At 51.8% G+C, this 16189-nt stretch overlaps 5 non-coding genes and 1 pseudogene across 5 annotated transcripts; all 6 read right to left on the bottom strand.

Moving 5' to 3' along the window:
• Positions 1–1923: 1923 nt before the first annotated feature.
• Positions 1924–2115, bottom strand: LOC142791515 (U2 spliceosomal RNA). Its single transcript, XR_012890261.1, has one exon. It is a non-coding gene; the product is annotated as a U2 spliceosomal RNA (small nuclear RNA).
• Positions 2116–4456: 2341 nt separating this feature from the next.
• Positions 4457–4648, bottom strand: LOC142791514 (U2 spliceosomal RNA). Its single transcript, XR_012890260.1, has one exon. It is a non-coding gene; the product is annotated as a U2 spliceosomal RNA (small nuclear RNA).
• A 2341-nt stretch (positions 4649–6989) lies between these two features.
• LOC142791513 (U2 spliceosomal RNA) lies at positions 6990–7181 on the bottom strand. Its single transcript, XR_012890259.1, has one exon. It is a non-coding gene; the product is annotated as a U2 spliceosomal RNA (small nuclear RNA).
• Positions 7182–9523: 2342 nt separating this feature from the next.
• Positions 9524–9715, bottom strand: LOC142791512 (U2 spliceosomal RNA). The gene has a single exon (XR_012890258.1). It is a non-coding gene; the product is annotated as a U2 spliceosomal RNA (small nuclear RNA).
• Positions 9716–12056: 2341 nt separating this feature from the next.
• Positions 12057–12248, bottom strand: LOC142791511 (U2 spliceosomal RNA). Its single transcript, XR_012890257.1, has one exon. It is a non-coding gene; the product is annotated as a U2 spliceosomal RNA (small nuclear RNA).
• Positions 12249–14590: 2342 nt separating this feature from the next.
• LOC142791490 (U2 spliceosomal RNA) lies at positions 14591–14765 on the bottom strand (annotated as a pseudogene).
• Positions 14766–16189: the final 1424 nt, after the last annotated feature.

Below are 16189 nucleotides of genomic sequence, written 5' to 3'. Positions count from 1 at the left end.
GATTGTGCAAAATGTGAATACGTCACCCATCCAACATGGCTTCTACGCCGGCTGCCCAAGCAACGCCTCTGCAACGACGCCCACAATCATCGGCAAAAAGGTGAAAAGGTGGTGCCTTTGGCTGCTTCAGCACGCTCAACATATGCCTTGCAAGTTCCGACGTGTCGGAACACCGCACCGAGGTCGACGAAGGTCCTGCCGTGAAAGGCAGACCCGGGAATGCGTGCGAAACGTCTACCGCGTGGGTTGGTTGTGAAGCCGGTGAATGAAGGATCATGTGGCAGAGGGTGACGGAACGTGAGTGTGCGACTTGCCGCTGCGATGTCGTTCAAGCGTTCAACGGGCCGGCAGGTTCTGTCTGTCGTGGTCGAAAACGTCCGAGTTTTGCTGATTCCGAGGGGTAGGAGTGCTATGGTGGCGTGTACGAGGCGCTGGTGCGGCGCTCCGTCGATCGTGCCGGACGGACATGAGGCGGCCGAAGGCGGTCGTCAAGTGGTCGCGGAAATCAGTGGAGAAGTACTCGCCTGCGCTTTTCGTCGAAGACTCGCGACAGACGGTCTTCGGGAGACACGGGTGGTTGCACAAATGCGACCGTGCGTCAACGTGCAGCCATATTCGTGGATTATTTCGCCCCATTACGATAGCTTCGTCACTGCGCTCGCTGGTGTTGCTTGTTTTTGTTGACCTTCACTTGTGGCTCACACCCACTGTGGGGGATTGGCTGGTTTGTTGTTCTGCTTCTTCGACTTCTACATACTCGGCTTAGTGAAGCTGTGAGGAGTGACGAGTGGGTACGGAGGCAAAGCGCGCCCGGGGCGTGATCTCACGCGTCCTGGGGTCCACGTCGCTTCAGGTACGTGCGTGGTGCGTCCGTACGTCTAGTGCGCAATTTCCTTGGAACTTCCAGCAACTGGCAATTCCATTGAGGTGAGCGTGCGAGGATGTTCGTTGTAATTAACGAGAGCCAACGGTGGATGAGCTGGTATGAGATGGTGTTCAGAAATGAAGTGTTTGATCAACAAGGCGATGCCCGCCGTGGTGGTCTGATGGCCGTAAGGTACTCGGCTGCTGACCCGCAGGTGGTGGGATCGAATCCCGGCCGCGGCGGCTGCATTTCCCTGTGCTCAGATTAGGGTGCACGTGAAAGAACCCCAGGTGGTCGAAATTTTCCCATAATCATATGGTGGTTTTGGGACGTCAAACCCCAAAGGTCAGTGGACATAGGAAAAGCACATCGGGGCTTTGCCGCTCCACCGTACAGCAGGTGTGTGCGGAGTGGGTCCTGTGGCGTTCTTTGCGATTTTAATTTGTGATGGGGAATAGTGTAGATGCGTAGACGTGGCGAGAGCACGCGTCTTCAGGTTCAGACGCCGCGTGAAGATGTGAAATAAAAATGCCTTCGCTTGCCACTGCAACTGTAAACAGAAACACCAACCAAACCCCATTTTCTAGAGGCTTTTTTATTTTTCGTTGCGAAACGGGTGAATTCGAAAAGCGGAAATAGCTTGGCACATACATACACACTTCTACACACATACATACATACACATCGCACATGCATACACATCGTATACACACTTCTAGCTTTCCTCCGAAACAGTAATGATAATTTCCTCAATAGTTTTATTAATATGAGTAGGAATGTTAAAAAAAATAAGAAACTTGAGTATGTACGTGTGAACATAACAAAATAAAAGAGACCCTCCATATATGAAATACACACGGAAACATTTATTTTCCCAGAGCAATCGTAAGTGTAAACACAGCTAGCGCACTCCCTGCACGCGAATACCGCGTCAGCCGGGGCGGCGTGCCGCCACCGTCTCGGACACTCGACGCACCCACGCCGTTTACCCCGGTATCATGGGTAAATCCGAACACTCCTTCTATCATTGAATTTATTGTCGAACTCACCCCGCAGGGGGTGAGTGGGCCGATCCCGGAGGTAGTGCAATACCGGGCCAACCCGTGGCGGAGGTGAAGCAAGCTTCAAGCACTCCGCCGCATCACAAAAATAAGTTTAATATCTTGGATCCAAATAGGATCCGTATCAGATATTAAGCTGATAAGAACAGATACTACACTTTGATCTTAGCCAAAAGGCCGAGAAGCGATGCAATTCATTAGCACGTAATTAAAATCCATTCTTTCACACCTCGTACTTAGTTCTGGCCAAAAGCCGGGCAAACAGTAGCAAAGCAATTCCGACGTCCACCCATGCACAACCAGCATTGTGCACCGACAGCGGCAGCGCTGGCTTCACGGCATTGCTTTTATCCCCAGTCCGCTTGAAGTTTCTAGTTTCGCTTACAAACATGTTAAAACTGAAACCTTCTTTTTCCCAGAGGTCGAAGCCACGCGTGCTTGCTTGCATGCGTACTCTCTATGCGCCCATGACGTCACACCAAATGCTTGCCGGCGAACATTATCAGGCATGTCGCGAGAGATGCTACAGCACTTGTTTTAAAAACTGATGCATAGTGTACATGTCCAACTCGAGCACCAAAGTCTGGAAGGAAAAAAAAAAAAAAATGATTGTGCAAAATGTGAATACGTCACCCATCCAACATGGCTTCTACGCCGGCTGCCCAAGCAACGCCTCTGCAACGACGCCCACAATCATCGGCAAAAAGGTGAAAAGGTGGTGCCTTTGGCTGCTTCAGCACGCTCAACATATGCCTTGCAAGTTCCGACGTGTCGGAACACCGCACCGAGGTCGACGAAGGTCCTGCCGTGAAAGGCAGACCCGGGAATGCGTGCGAAACGTCTACCGCGTGGGTTGGTTGTGAAGCCGGTGAATGAAGGATCATGTGGCAGAGGGTGACGGAACGTGAGTGTGCGACTTGCCGCTGCGATGTCGTTCAAGCGTTCAACGGGCCGGCAGGTTCTGTCTGTCGTGGTCGAAAACGTCCGAGTTTTGCTGATTCCGAGGGGTAGGAGTGCTATGGTGGCGTGTACGAGGCGCTGGTGCGGCGCTCCGTCGATCGTGCCGGACGGACATGAGGCGGCCGAAGGCGGTCGTCAAGTGGTCGCGGAAATCAGTGGAGAAGTACTCGCCTGCGCTTTTCGTCGAAGACTCGCGACAGACGGTCTTCGGGAGACACGGGTGGTTGCACAAATGCGACCGTGCGTCAACGTGCAGCCATATTCGTGGATTATTTCGCCCCATTACGATAGCTTCGTCACTGCGCTCGCTGGTGTTGCTTGTTTTTGTTGACCTTCACTTGTGGCTCACACCCACTGTGGGGGATTGGCTGGTTTGTTGTTCTGCTTCTTCGACTTCTACATACTCGGCTTAGTGAAGCTGTGAGGAGTGACGAGTGGGTACGGAGGCAAAGCGCGCCCGGGGCGTGATCTCACGCGTCCTGGGGTCCACGTCGCTTCAGGTACGTGCGTGGTGCGTCCGTACGTCTAGTGCGCAATTTCCTTGGAACTTCCAGCAACTGGCAATTCCATTGAGGTGAGCGTGCGAGGATGTTCGTTGTAATTAACGAGAGCCAACGGTGGATGAGCTGGTATGAGATGGTGTTCAGAAATGAAGTGTTTGATCAACAAGGCGATGCCCGCCGTGGTGGTCTGATGGCCGTAAGGTACTCGGCTGCTGACCCGCAGGTGGTGGGATCGAATCCCGGCCGCGGCGGCTGCATTTCCCTGTGCTCAGATTAGGGTGCACGTGAAAGAACCCCAGGTGGTCGAAATTTTCCCATAATCATATGGTGGTTTTGGGACGTCAAACCCCAAAGGTCAGTGGACATAGGAAAAGCACATCGGGGCTTTGCCGCTCCACCGTACAGCAGGTGTGTGCGGAGTGGGTCCTGTGGCGTTCTTTGCGATTTTAATTTGTGATGGGGAATAGTGTAGATGCGTAGACGTGGCGAGAGCACGCGTCTTCAGGTTCAGACGCCGCGTGAAGATGTGAAATAAAAATGCCTTCGCTTGCCACTGCAACTGTAAACAGAAACACCAACCAAACCCCATTTTCTAGAGGCTTTTTTATTTTTCGTTGCGAAACGGGTGAATTCGAAAAGCGGAAATAGCTTGGCACATACATACACACTTCTACACACATACATACATACACATCGCACATGCATACACATCGTATACACACTTCTAGCTTTCCTCCGAAACAGTAATGATAATTTCCTCAATAGTTTTATTAATATGAGTAGGAATGTTAAAAAAAATAAGAAACTTGAGTATGTACGTGTGAACATAACAAAATAAAAGAGACCCTCCATATATGAAATACACACGGAAACATTTATTTTCCCAGAGCAATCGTAAGTGTAAACACAGCTAGCGCACTCCCTGCACGCGAATACCGCGTCAGCCGGGGCGGCGTGCCGCCACCGTCTCGGACACTCGACGCACCCACGCCGTTTACCCCGGTATCATGGGTAAATCCGAACACTCCTTCTATCATTGAATTTATTGTCGAACTCACCCCGCAGGGGGTGAGTGGGCCGATCCCGGAGGTAGTGCAATACCGGGCCAACCCGTGGCGGAGGTGAAGCAAGCTTCAAGCACTCCGCCGCATCACAAAAATAAGTTTAATATCTTGGATCCAAATAGGATCCGTATCAGATATTAAGCTGATAAGAACAGATACTACACTTTGATCTTAGCCAAAAGGCCGAGAAGCGATGCAATTCATTAGCACGTAATTAAAATCCATTCTTTCACACCTCGTACTTAGTTCTGGCCAAAAGCCGGGCAAACAGTAGCAAAGCAATTCCGACGTCCACCCATGCACAACCAGCATTGTGCACCGACAGCGGCAGCGCTGGCTTCACGGCATTGCTTTTATCCCCAGTCCGCTTGAAGTTTCTAGTTTCGCTTACAAACATGTTAAAACTGAAACCTTCTTTTTCCCAGAGGTCGAAGCCACGCGTGCTTGCTTGCATGCGTACTCTCTATGCGCCCATGACGTCACACCAAATGCTTGCCGGCGAACATTATCAGGCATGTCGCGAGAGATGCTACAGCACTTGTTTTAAAAACTGATGCATAGTGTACATGTCCAACTCGAGCACCAAAGTCTGGAAGGAAAAAAAAAAAAAAATGATTGTGCAAAATGTGAATACGTCACCCATCCAACATGGCTTCTACGCCGGCTGCCCAAGCAACGCCTCTGCAACGACGCCCACAATCATCGGCAAAAAGGTGAAAAGGTGGTGCCTTTGGCTGCTTCAGCACGCTCAACATATGCCTTGCAAGTTCCGACGTGTCGGAACACCGCACCGAGGTCGACGAAGGTCCTGCCGTGAAAGGCAGACCCGGGAATGCGTGCGAAACGTCTACCGCGTGGGTTGGTTGTGAAGCCGGTGAATGAAGGATCATGTGGCAGAGGGTGACGGAACGTGAGTGTGCGACTTGCCGCTGCGATGTCGTTCAAGCGTTCAACGGGCCGGCAGGTTCTGTCTGTCGTGGTCGAAAACGTCCGAGTTTTGCTGATTCCGAGGGGTAGGAGTGCTATGGTGGCGTGTACGAGGCGCTGGTGCGGCGCTCCGTCGATCGTGCCGGACGGACATGAGGCGGCCGAAGGCGGTCGTCAAGTGGTCGCGGAAATCAGTGGAGAAGTACTCGCCTGCGCTTTTCGTCGAAGACTCGCGACAGACGGTCTTCGGGAGACACGGGTGGTTGCACAAATGCGACCGTGCGTCAACGTGCAGCCATATTCGTGGATTATTTCGCCCCATTACGATAGCTTCGTCACTGCGCTCGCTGGTGTTGCTTGTTTTTGTTGACCTTCACTTGTGGCTCACACCCACTGTGGGGGATTGGCTGGTTTGTTGTTCTGCTTCTTCGACTTCTACATACTCGGCTTAGTGAAGCTGTGAGGAGTGACGAGTGGGTACGGAGGCAAAGCGCGCCCGGGGCGTGATCTCACGCGTCCTGGGGTCCACGTCGCTTCAGGTACGTGCGTGGTGCGTCCGTACGTCTAGTGCGCAATTTCCTTGGAACTTCCAGCAACTGGCAATTCCATTGAGGTGAGCGTGCGAGGATGTTCGTTGTAATTAACGAGAGCCAACGGTGGATGAGCTGGTATGAGATGGTGTTCAGAAATGAAGTGTTTGATCAACAAGGCGATGCCCGCCGTGGTGGTCTGATGGCCGTAAGGTACTCGGCTGCTGACCCGCAGGTGGTGGGATCGAATCCCGGCCGCGGCGGCTGCATTTCCCTGTGCTCAGATTAGGGTGCACGTGAAAGAACCCCAGGTGGTCGAAATTTTCCCATAATCATATGGTGGTTTTGGGACGTCAAACCCCAAAGGTCAGTGGACATAGGAAAAGCACATCGGGGCTTTGCCGCTCCACCGTACAGCAGGTGTGTGCGGAGTGGGTCCTGTGGCGTTCTTTGCGATTTTAATTTGTGATGGGGAATAGTGTAGATGCGTAGACGTGGCGAGAGCACGCGTCTTCAGGTTCAGACGCCGCGTGAAGATGTGAAATAAAAATGCCTTCGCTTGCCACTGCAACTGTAAACAGAAACACCAACCAAACCCCATTTTCTAGAGGCTTTTTTATTTTTCGTTGCGAAACGGGTGAATTCGAAAAGCGGAAATAGCTTGGCACATACATACACACTTCTACACACATACATACATACACATCGCACATGCATACACATCGTATACACACTTCTAGCTTTCCTCCGAAACAGTAATGATAATTTCCTCAATAGTTTTATTAATATGAGTAGGAATGTTAAAAAAAATAAGAAACTTGAGTATGTACGTGTGAACATAACAAAATAAAAGAGACCCTCCATATATGAAATACACACGGAAACATTTATTTTCCCAGAGCAATCGTAAGTGTAAACACAGCTAGCGCACTCCCTGCACGCGAATACCGCGTCAGCCGGGGCGGCGTGCCGCCACCGTCTCGGACACTCGACGCACCCACGCCGTTTACCCCGGTATCATGGGTAAATCCGAACACTCCTTCTATCATTGAATTTATTGTCGAACTCACCCCGCAGGGGGTGAGTGGGCCGATCCCGGAGGTAGTGCAATACCGGGCCAACCCGTGGCGGAGGTGAAGCAAGCTTCAAGCACTCCGCCGCATCACAAAAATAAGTTTAATATCTTGGATCCAAATAGGATCCGTATCAGATATTAAGCTGATAAGAACAGATACTACACTTTGATCTTAGCCAAAAGGCCGAGAAGCGATGCAATTCATTAGCACGTAATTAAAATCCATTCTTTCACACCTCGTACTTAGTTCTGGCCAAAAGCCGGGCAAACAGTAGCAAAGCAATTCCGACGTCCACCCATGCACAACCAGCATTGTGCACCGACAGCGGCAGCGCTGGCTTCACGGCATTGCTTTTATCCCCAGTCCGCTTGAAGTTTCTAGTTTCGCTTACAAACATGTTAAAACTGAAACCTTCTTTTTCCCAGAGGTCGAAGCCACGCGTGCTTGCTTGCATGCGTACTCTCTATGCGCCCATGACGTCACACCAAATGCTTGCCGGCGAACATTATCAGGCATGTCGCGAGAGATGCTACAGCACTTGTTTTAAAAACTGATGCATAGTGTACATGTCCAACTCGAGCACCAAAGTCTGGAAGGAAAAAAAAAAAAAAAATGATTGTGCAAAATGTGAATACGTCACCCATCCAACATGGCTTCTACGCCGGCTGCCCAAGCAACGCCTCTGCAACGACGCCCACAATCATCGGCAAAAAGGTGAAAAGGTGGTGCCTTTGGCTGCTTCAGCACGCTCAACATATGCCTTGCAAGTTCCGACGTGTCGGAACACCGCACCGAGGTCGACGAAGGTCCTGCCGTGAAAGGCAGACCCGGGAATGCGTGCGAAACGTCTACCGCGTGGGTTGGTTGTGAAGCCGGTGAATGAAGGATCATGTGGCAGAGGGTGACGGAACGTGAGTGTGCGACTTGCCGCTGCGATGTCGTTCAAGCGTTCAACGGGCCGGCAGGTTCTGTCTGTCGTGGTCGAAAACGTCCGAGTTTTGCTGATTCCGAGGGGTAGGAGTGCTATGGTGGCGTGTACGAGGCGCTGGTGCGGCGCTCCGTCGATCGTGCCGGACGGACATGAGGCGGCCGAAGGCGGTCGTCAAGTGGTCGCGGAAATCAGTGGAGAAGTACTCGCCTGCGCTTTTCGTCGAAGACTCGCGACAGACGGTCTTCGGGAGACACGGGTGGTTGCACAAATGCGACCGTGCGTCAACGTGCAGCCATATTCGTGGATTATTTCGCCCCATTACGATAGCTTCGTCACTGCGCTCGCTGGTGTTGCTTGTTTTTGTTGACCTTCACTTGTGGCTCACACCCACTGTGGGGGATTGGCTGGTTTGTTGTTCTGCTTCTTCGACTTCTACATACTCGGCTTAGTGAAGCTGTGAGGAGTGACGAGTGGGTACGGAGGCAAAGCGCGCCCGGGGCGTGATCTCACGCGTCCTGGGGTCCACGTCGCTTCAGGTACGTGCGTGGTGCGTCCGTACGTCTAGTGCGCAATTTCCTTGGAACTTCCAGCAACTGGCAATTCCATTGAGGTGAGCGTGCGAGGATGTTCGTTGTAATTAACGAGAGCCAACGGTGGATGAGCTGGTATGAGATGGTGTTCAGAAATGAAGTGTTTGATCAACAAGGCGATGCCCGCCGTGGTGGTCTGATGGCCGTAAGGTACTCGGCTGCTGACCCGCAGGTGGTGGGATCGAATCCCGGCCGCGGCGGCTGCATTTCCCTGTGCTCAGATTAGGGTGCACGTGAAAGAACCCCAGGTGGTCGAAATTTTCCCATAATCATATGGTGGTTTTGGGACGTCAAACCCCAAAGGTCAGTGGACATAGGAAAAGCACATCGGGGCTTTGCCGCTCCACCGTACAGCAGGTGTGTGCGGAGTGGGTCCTGTGGCGTTCTTTGCGATTTTAATTTGTGATGGGGAATAGTGTAGATGCGTAGACGTGGCGAGAGCACGCGTCTTCAGGTTCAGACGCCGCGTGAAGATGTGAAATAAAAATGCCTTCGCTTGCCACTGCAACTGTAAACAGAAACACCAACCAAACCCCATTTTCTAGAGGCTTTTTTATTTTTCGTTGCGAAACGGGTGAATTCGAAAAGCGGAAATAGCTTGGCACATACATACACACTTCTACACACATACATACATACACATCGCACATGCATACACATCGTATACACACTTCTAGCTTTCCTCCGAAACAGTAATGATAATTTCCTCAATAGTTTTATTAATATGAGTAGGAATGTTAAAAAAAATAAGAAACTTGAGTATGTACGTGTGAACATAACAAAATAAAAGAGACCCTCCATATATGAAATACACACGGAAACATTTATTTTCCCAGAGCAATCGTAAGTGTAAACACAGCTAGCGCACTCCCTGCACGCGAATACCGCGTCAGCCGGGGCGGCGTGCCGCCACCGTCTCGGACACTCGACGCACCCACGCCGTTTACCCCGGTATCATGGGTAAATCCGAACACTCCTTCTATCATTGAATTTATTGTCGAACTCACCCCGCAGGGGGTGAGTGGGCCGATCCCGGAGGTAGTGCAATACCGGGCCAACCCGTGGCGGAGGTGAAGCAAGCTTCAAGCACTCCGCCGCATCACAAAAATAAGTTTAATATCTTGGATCCAAATAGGATCCGTATCAGATATTAAGCTGATAAGAACAGATACTACACTTTGATCTTAGCCAAAAGGCCGAGAAGCGATGCAATTCATTAGCACGTAATTAAAATCCATTCTTTCACACCTCGTACTTAGTTCTGGCCAAAAGCCGGGCAAACAGTAGCAAAGCAATTCCGACGTCCACCCATGCACAACCAGCATTGTGCACCGACAGCGGCAGCGCTGGCTTCACGGCATTGCTTTTATCCCCAGTCCGCTTGAAGTTTCTAGTTTCGCTTACAAACATGTTAAAACTGAAACCTTCTTTTTCCCAGAGGTCGAAGCCACGCGTGCTTGCTTGCATGCGTACTCTCTATGCGCCCATGACGTCACACCAAATGCTTGCCGGCGAACATTATCAGGCATGTCGCGAGAGATGCTACAGCACTTGTTTTAAAAACTGATGCATAGTGTACATGTCCAACTCGAGCACCAAAGTCTGGAAGGAAAAAAAAAAAAAAATGATTGTGCAAAATGTGAATACGTCACCCATCCAACATGGCTTCTACGCCGGCTGCCCAAGCAACGCCTCTGCAACGACGCCCACAATCATCGGCAAAAAGGTGAAAAGGTGGTGCCTTTGGCTGCTTCAGCACGCTCAACATATGCCTTGCAAGTTCCGACGTGTCGGAACACCGCACCGAGGTCGACGAAGGTCCTGCCGTGAAAGGCAGACCCGGGAATGCGTGCGAAACGTCTACCGCGTGGGTTGGTTGTGAAGCCGGTGAATGAAGGATCATGTGGCAGAGGGTGACGGAACGTGAGTGTGCGACTTGCCGCTGCGATGTCGTTCAAGCGTTCAACGGGCCGGCAGGTTCTGTCTGTCGTGGTCGAAAACGTCCGAGTTTTGCTGATTCCGAGGGGTAGGAGTGCTATGGTGGCGTGTACGAGGCGCTGGTGCGGCGCTCCGTCGATCGTGCCGGACGGACATGAGGCGGCCGAAGGCGGTCGTCAAGTGGTCGCGGAAATCAGTGGAGAAGTACTCGCCTGCGCTTTTCGTCGAAGACTCGCGACAGACGGTCTTCGGGAGACACGGGTGGTTGCACAAATGCGACCGTGCGTCAACGTGCAGCCATATTCGTGGATTATTTCGCCCCATTACGATAGCTTCGTCACTGCGCTCGCTGGTGTTGCTTGTTTTTGTTGACCTTCACTTGTGGCTCACACCCACTGTGGGGGATTGGCTGGTTTGTTGTTCTGCTTCTTCGACTTCTACATACTCGGCTTAGTGAAGCTGTGAGGAGTGACGAGTGGGTACGGAGGCAAAGCGCGCCCGGGGCGTGATCTCACGCGTCCTGGGGTCCACGTCGCTTCAGGTACGTGCGTGGTGCGTCCGTACGTCTAGTGCGCAATTTCCTTGGAACTTCCAGCAACTGGCAATTCCATTGAGGTGAGCGTGCGAGGATGTTCGTTGTAATTAACGAGAGCCAACGGTGGATGAGCTGGTATGAGATGGTGTTCAGAAATGAAGTGTTTGATCAACAAGGCGATGCCCGCCGTGGTGGTCTGATGGCCGTAAGGTACTCGGCTGCTGACCCGCAGGTGGTGGGATCGAATCCCGGCCGCGGCGGCTGCATTTCCCTGTGCTCAGATTAGGGTGCACGTGAAAGAACCCCAGGTGGTCGAAATTTTCCCATAATCATATGGTGGTTTTGGGACGTCAAACCCCAAAGGTCAGTGGACATAGGAAAAGCACATCGGGGCTTTGCCGCTCCACCGTACAGCAGGTGTGTGCGGAGTGGGTCCTGTGGCGTTCTTTGCGATTTTAATTTGTGATGGGGAATAGTGTAGATGCGTAGACGTGGCGAGAGCACGCGTCTTCAGGTTCAGACGCCGCGTGAAGATGTGAAATAAAAATGCCTTCGCTTGCCACTGCAACTGTAAACAGAAACACCAACCAAACCCCATTTTCTAGAGGCTTTTTTATTTTTCGTTGCGAAACGGGTGAATTCGAAAAGCGGAAATAGCTTGGCACATACATACACACTTCTACACACATACATACATACACATCGCACATGCATACACATCGTATACACACTTCTAGCTTTCCTCCGAAACAGTAATGATAATTTCCTCAATAGTTTTATTAATATGAGTAGGAATGTTAAAAAAAATAAGAAACTTGAGTATGTACGTGTGAACATAACAAAATAAAAGAGACCCTCCATATATGAAATACACACGGAAACATTTATTTTCCCAGAGCAATCGTAAGTGTAAACACAGCTAGCGCACTCCCTGCACGCGAATACCGCGTCAGCCGGGGCGGCGTGCCGCCACCGTCTCGGACACTCGACGCACCCACGCCGTTTACCCCGGTATCATGGGTAAATCCGAACACTCCTTCTATCATTGAATTTATTGTCGAACTCACCCCGCAGGGGGTGAGTGGGCCGATCCCGGAGGTAGTGCAATACCGGGCCAACCCGTGGCGGAGGTGAAGCAAGCTTCAAGCACTCCGCCGCATCACAAAAATAAGTTTAATATCTTGGATCCAAATAGGATCCGTATCAGATATTAAGCTGATAAGAACAGATACTACACTTTGATCTTAGCCAAAAGGCCGAGAAGCGATGCAATTCATTAGCACGTAATTAAAATCCATTCTTTCACACCTCGTACTTAGTTCTGGCCAAAAGCCGGGCAAACAGTAGCAAAGCAATTCCGACGTCCACCCATGCACAACCAGCATTGTGCACCGACAGCGGCAGCGCTGGCTTCACGGCATTGCTTTTATCCCCAGTCCGCTTGAAGTTTCTAGTTTCGCTTACAAACATGTTAAAACTGAAACCTTCTTTTTCCCAGAGGTCGAAGCCACGCGTGCTTGCTTGCATGCGTACTCTCTATGCGCCCATGATGTCACACCAAATGCTTGCCGGCGAACATTATCAGGCATGTCGCGAGAGATGCTACAGCACTTGTTTTAAAAACTGATGCATAGTGTACATGTCCAACTCGAGCACCAAAGTCTGGAAGGAAAAAAAAAAAAAAAATGATTGTGCAAAATGTGAATACGTCACCCATCCAACATGGCTTCTACGCCGGCTGCCCAAGCAACGCCTCTGCAACGACGCCCACAATCATCGGCAAAAAGGTGAAAAGGTGGTGCCTTTGGCTGCTTCAGCACGCTCAACATATGCCTTGCAAGTTCCGACGTGTCGGAACACCGCACCGAGGTCGACGAAGGTCCTGCCGTGAAAGGCAGACCCGGGAATGCGTGCGAAACGTCTACCGCGTGGGTTGGTTGTGAAGCCGGTGAATGAAGGATCATGTGGCAGAGGGTGACGGAACGTGAGTGTGCGACTTGCCGCTGCGATGTCGTTCAAGCGTTCAACGGGCCGGCAGGTTCTGTCTGTCGTGGTCGAAAACGTCCGAGTTTTGCTGATTCCGAGGGGTAGGAGTGCTATGGTGGCGTGTACGAGGCGCTGGTGCGGCGCTCCGTCGATCGTGCCGGACGGACATGAGGCGGCCGAAGGCGGTCGTCAAGTGGTCGCGGAAATCAGTGGAGAAGTACTCGCCTGCGCTTTTCGTCGAAGACTCGCGACAGACGGTCTTCGGGAGACACGGGTGGTTGCACAAATGCGACCGTGCGTCAACGTGCAGCCATATTCGTGGATTATTTCGCCCCATTACGATAGCTTCGTCACTGCGCTCGCTGGTGTTGCTTGTTTTTGTTGACCTTCACTTGTGGCTCACACCCACTGTGGGGGATTGGCTGGTTTGTTGTTCTGCTTCTTCGACTTCTACATACTCGGCTTAGTGAAGCTGTGAGGAGTGACGAGTGGGTACGGAGGCAAAGCGCGCCCGGGGCGTGATCTCACGCGTCCTGGGGTCCACGTCGCTTCAGGTACGTGCGTGGTGCGTCCGTACGTCTAGTGCGCAATTTCCTTGGAACTTCCAGCAACTGGCAATTCCATTGAGGTGAGCGTGCGAGGATGTTCGTTGTAATTAACGAGAGCCAACGGTGGATGAGCTGGTATGAGATGGTGTTCAGAAATGAAGTGTTTGATCAACAAGGCGATGCCCGCCGTGGTGGTCTGATGGCCGTAAGGTACTCGGCTGCTGACCCGCAGGTGGTGGGATCGAATCCCGGCCGCGGCGGCTGCATTTCCCTGTGCTCAGATTAGGGTGCACGTGAAAGAACCCCAGGTGGTCGAAATTTTCCCATAATCATATGGTGGTTTTGGGACGTCAAACCCCAAAGGTCAGTGGACATAGGAAAAGCACATCGGGGCTTTGCCGCTCCACCGTACAGCAGGTGTGTGCGGAGTGGGTCCTGTGGCGTTCTTTGCGATTTTAATTTGTGATGGGGAATAGTGTAGATGCGTAGACGTGGCGAGAGCACGCGTCTTCAGGTTCAGACGCCGCGTGAAGATGTGAAATAAAAATGCCTTCGCTTGCCACTGCAACTGTAAACAGAAACACCAACCAAACCCCATTTTCTAGAGGCTTTTTTATTTTTCGTTGCGAAACGGGTGAATTCGAAAAGCGGAAATAGCTTGGCACATACATACACACTTCTACACACATACATACATACACATCGCACATGCATACACATCGTATACACACTTCTAGCTTTCCTCCGAAACAGTAATGATAATTTCCTCAATAGTTTTATTAATATGAGTAGGAATGTTAAAAAAAATAAGAAACTTGAGTATGTACGTGTGAACATAACAAAATAAAAGAGACCCTCCATATATGAAATACACACGGAAACATTTATTTTCCCAGAGCAATCGTAAGTGTAAACACAGCTAGCGCACTCCCTGCACGCGAATACCGCGTCAGCCGGGGCGGCGTGCCGCCACCGTCTCGGACACTCGACGCACCCACGCCGTTTACCCCGGTATCATGGGTAAATCCGAACACTCCTTCTATCATTGAATTTATTGTCGAACTCACCCCGCAGGGGGTGAGTGGGCCGATCCCGGAGGTAGTGCAATACCGGGCCAACCCGTGGCGGAGGTGAAGCAAGCTTCAAGCACTCCGCCGCATCACAAAAATAAGTTTAATATCTTGGATCCAAATAGGATCCGTATCAGATATTAAGCTGATAAGAACAGAGTGAGGTTGTCAAAAGAGGCAGCACACAAGAGAGGAAGTAGAAGTCTCGGCCTTGCTGGCCCGATCAAAGGCCGCCCGGACCTCCGGGACCACCGGGCCTGACCAAGGGTGCGGCGCCCTACCGGCTGCCCCAGCGTCCACCCTTTCTCACCAAAGGGCTTGGCCAGTCGCCATGGCTTAGAGCCATGGTGGAGCTGCATTGGAGCAGGCCGGCAGAGCAGGGGCTGGGCTGCACGTCCACCCAGGGCCGGGGTACCCTGGGCTTAGTCGGGAAGGCCGCCTTGGGCGACCACCCGCCAGCTAAGCAAGCGACCCCAGAGCTTATAGCTCAATACAGCGGTGATAGCGGGGTGAGCCTTTTGCCCACCGCGGAGCGTCACTCCCCTGCTGCCGCACCCCGAAGAGAGGCCGCAAGTGGATCCCGCAGGCATAACACCTTCGCGGGTCCAAAGACCCCAGACAGTCCTGCTGGAGAGGCCAGGCGGTCAGGGGTGGGTTCAGACCCACGCCCTAACCTCAGGACAGGGGAAGAACGTATAAGTTGCGGTGCAACTGCCCAGTCAGCTCCCGAGGGAGCCCGGTTTGGATGCACCGCAAGCGTAAGAAGGAAGCGGGAAAAGAGAAGCGAGAGGAGAAAGAAAAAAAAGAGTGAAAAGGGTTGTCCCCCCTCAAGGGGGGGCATCCAACCCCGGCCCAAAGGCCAAAAATGTAGTCCCGAGAGGTAGGACTACACTTTGATCTTAGCCAAAAGGCCGAGAAGCGATGCAATTCATTAGCACGTAATTAAAATCCATTCTTTCACACCTCGTACTTAGTTCTGGCCAAAAGCCGGGCAAACAGTAGCAAAGCAATTCCGACGTCCACCCATGCACAACCAGCATTGTGCACCGACAGCGGCAGCGCTGGCTTCACGGCATTGCTTTTATCCCCAGTCCGCTTGAAGTTTCTAGTTTCGCTTACAAACATGTTAAAACTGAAACCTTCTTTTTCCCAGAGGTCGAAGCCACGCGTGCTTGCTTGCATGCGTACTCTCTATGCGCCCATGACGTCACACCAAATGCTTGCCGGCGAACATTATCAGGCATGTCGCGAGAGATGCTACAGCACTTGTTTTAAAAACTGATGCATAGTGTACATGTCCAACTCGAGCACCAAAGTCTGGAAGGAAAAAAAAAAAAAAATGATTGTGCAAAATGTGAATACGTCACCCATCCAACATGGCTTCTACGCCGGCTGCCCAAGCAACGCCTCTGCAACGACGCCCACAATCATCGGCAAAAAGGTGAAAAGGTGGTGCCTTTGGCTGCTTCAGCACGCTCAACATATGCCTTGCAAGTTCCGACGTGTCGGAACACCGCACCGAGGTCGACGAAGGTCCTGCCGTGAAAGGCAGACCCGGGAATGCGTGCGAAACGTCTACCGCGTGGGTTGGTTGTGAAGCCGGTG

The sequence above is a fragment of the Rhipicephalus microplus genome, unplaced genomic scaffold, assembly GCF_043290135.1.
Source record: "Rhipicephalus microplus isolate Deutch F79 unplaced genomic scaffold, USDA_Rmic scaffold_168, whole genome shotgun sequence".
Lineage (NCBI taxonomy): Eukaryota > Metazoa > Arthropoda > Arachnida > Ixodida > Ixodidae > Rhipicephalus > Rhipicephalus microplus.
Note: the sequence above shows the minus strand (reverse complement) of the source record. Positions and strands in the feature narration are given on the sequence as shown.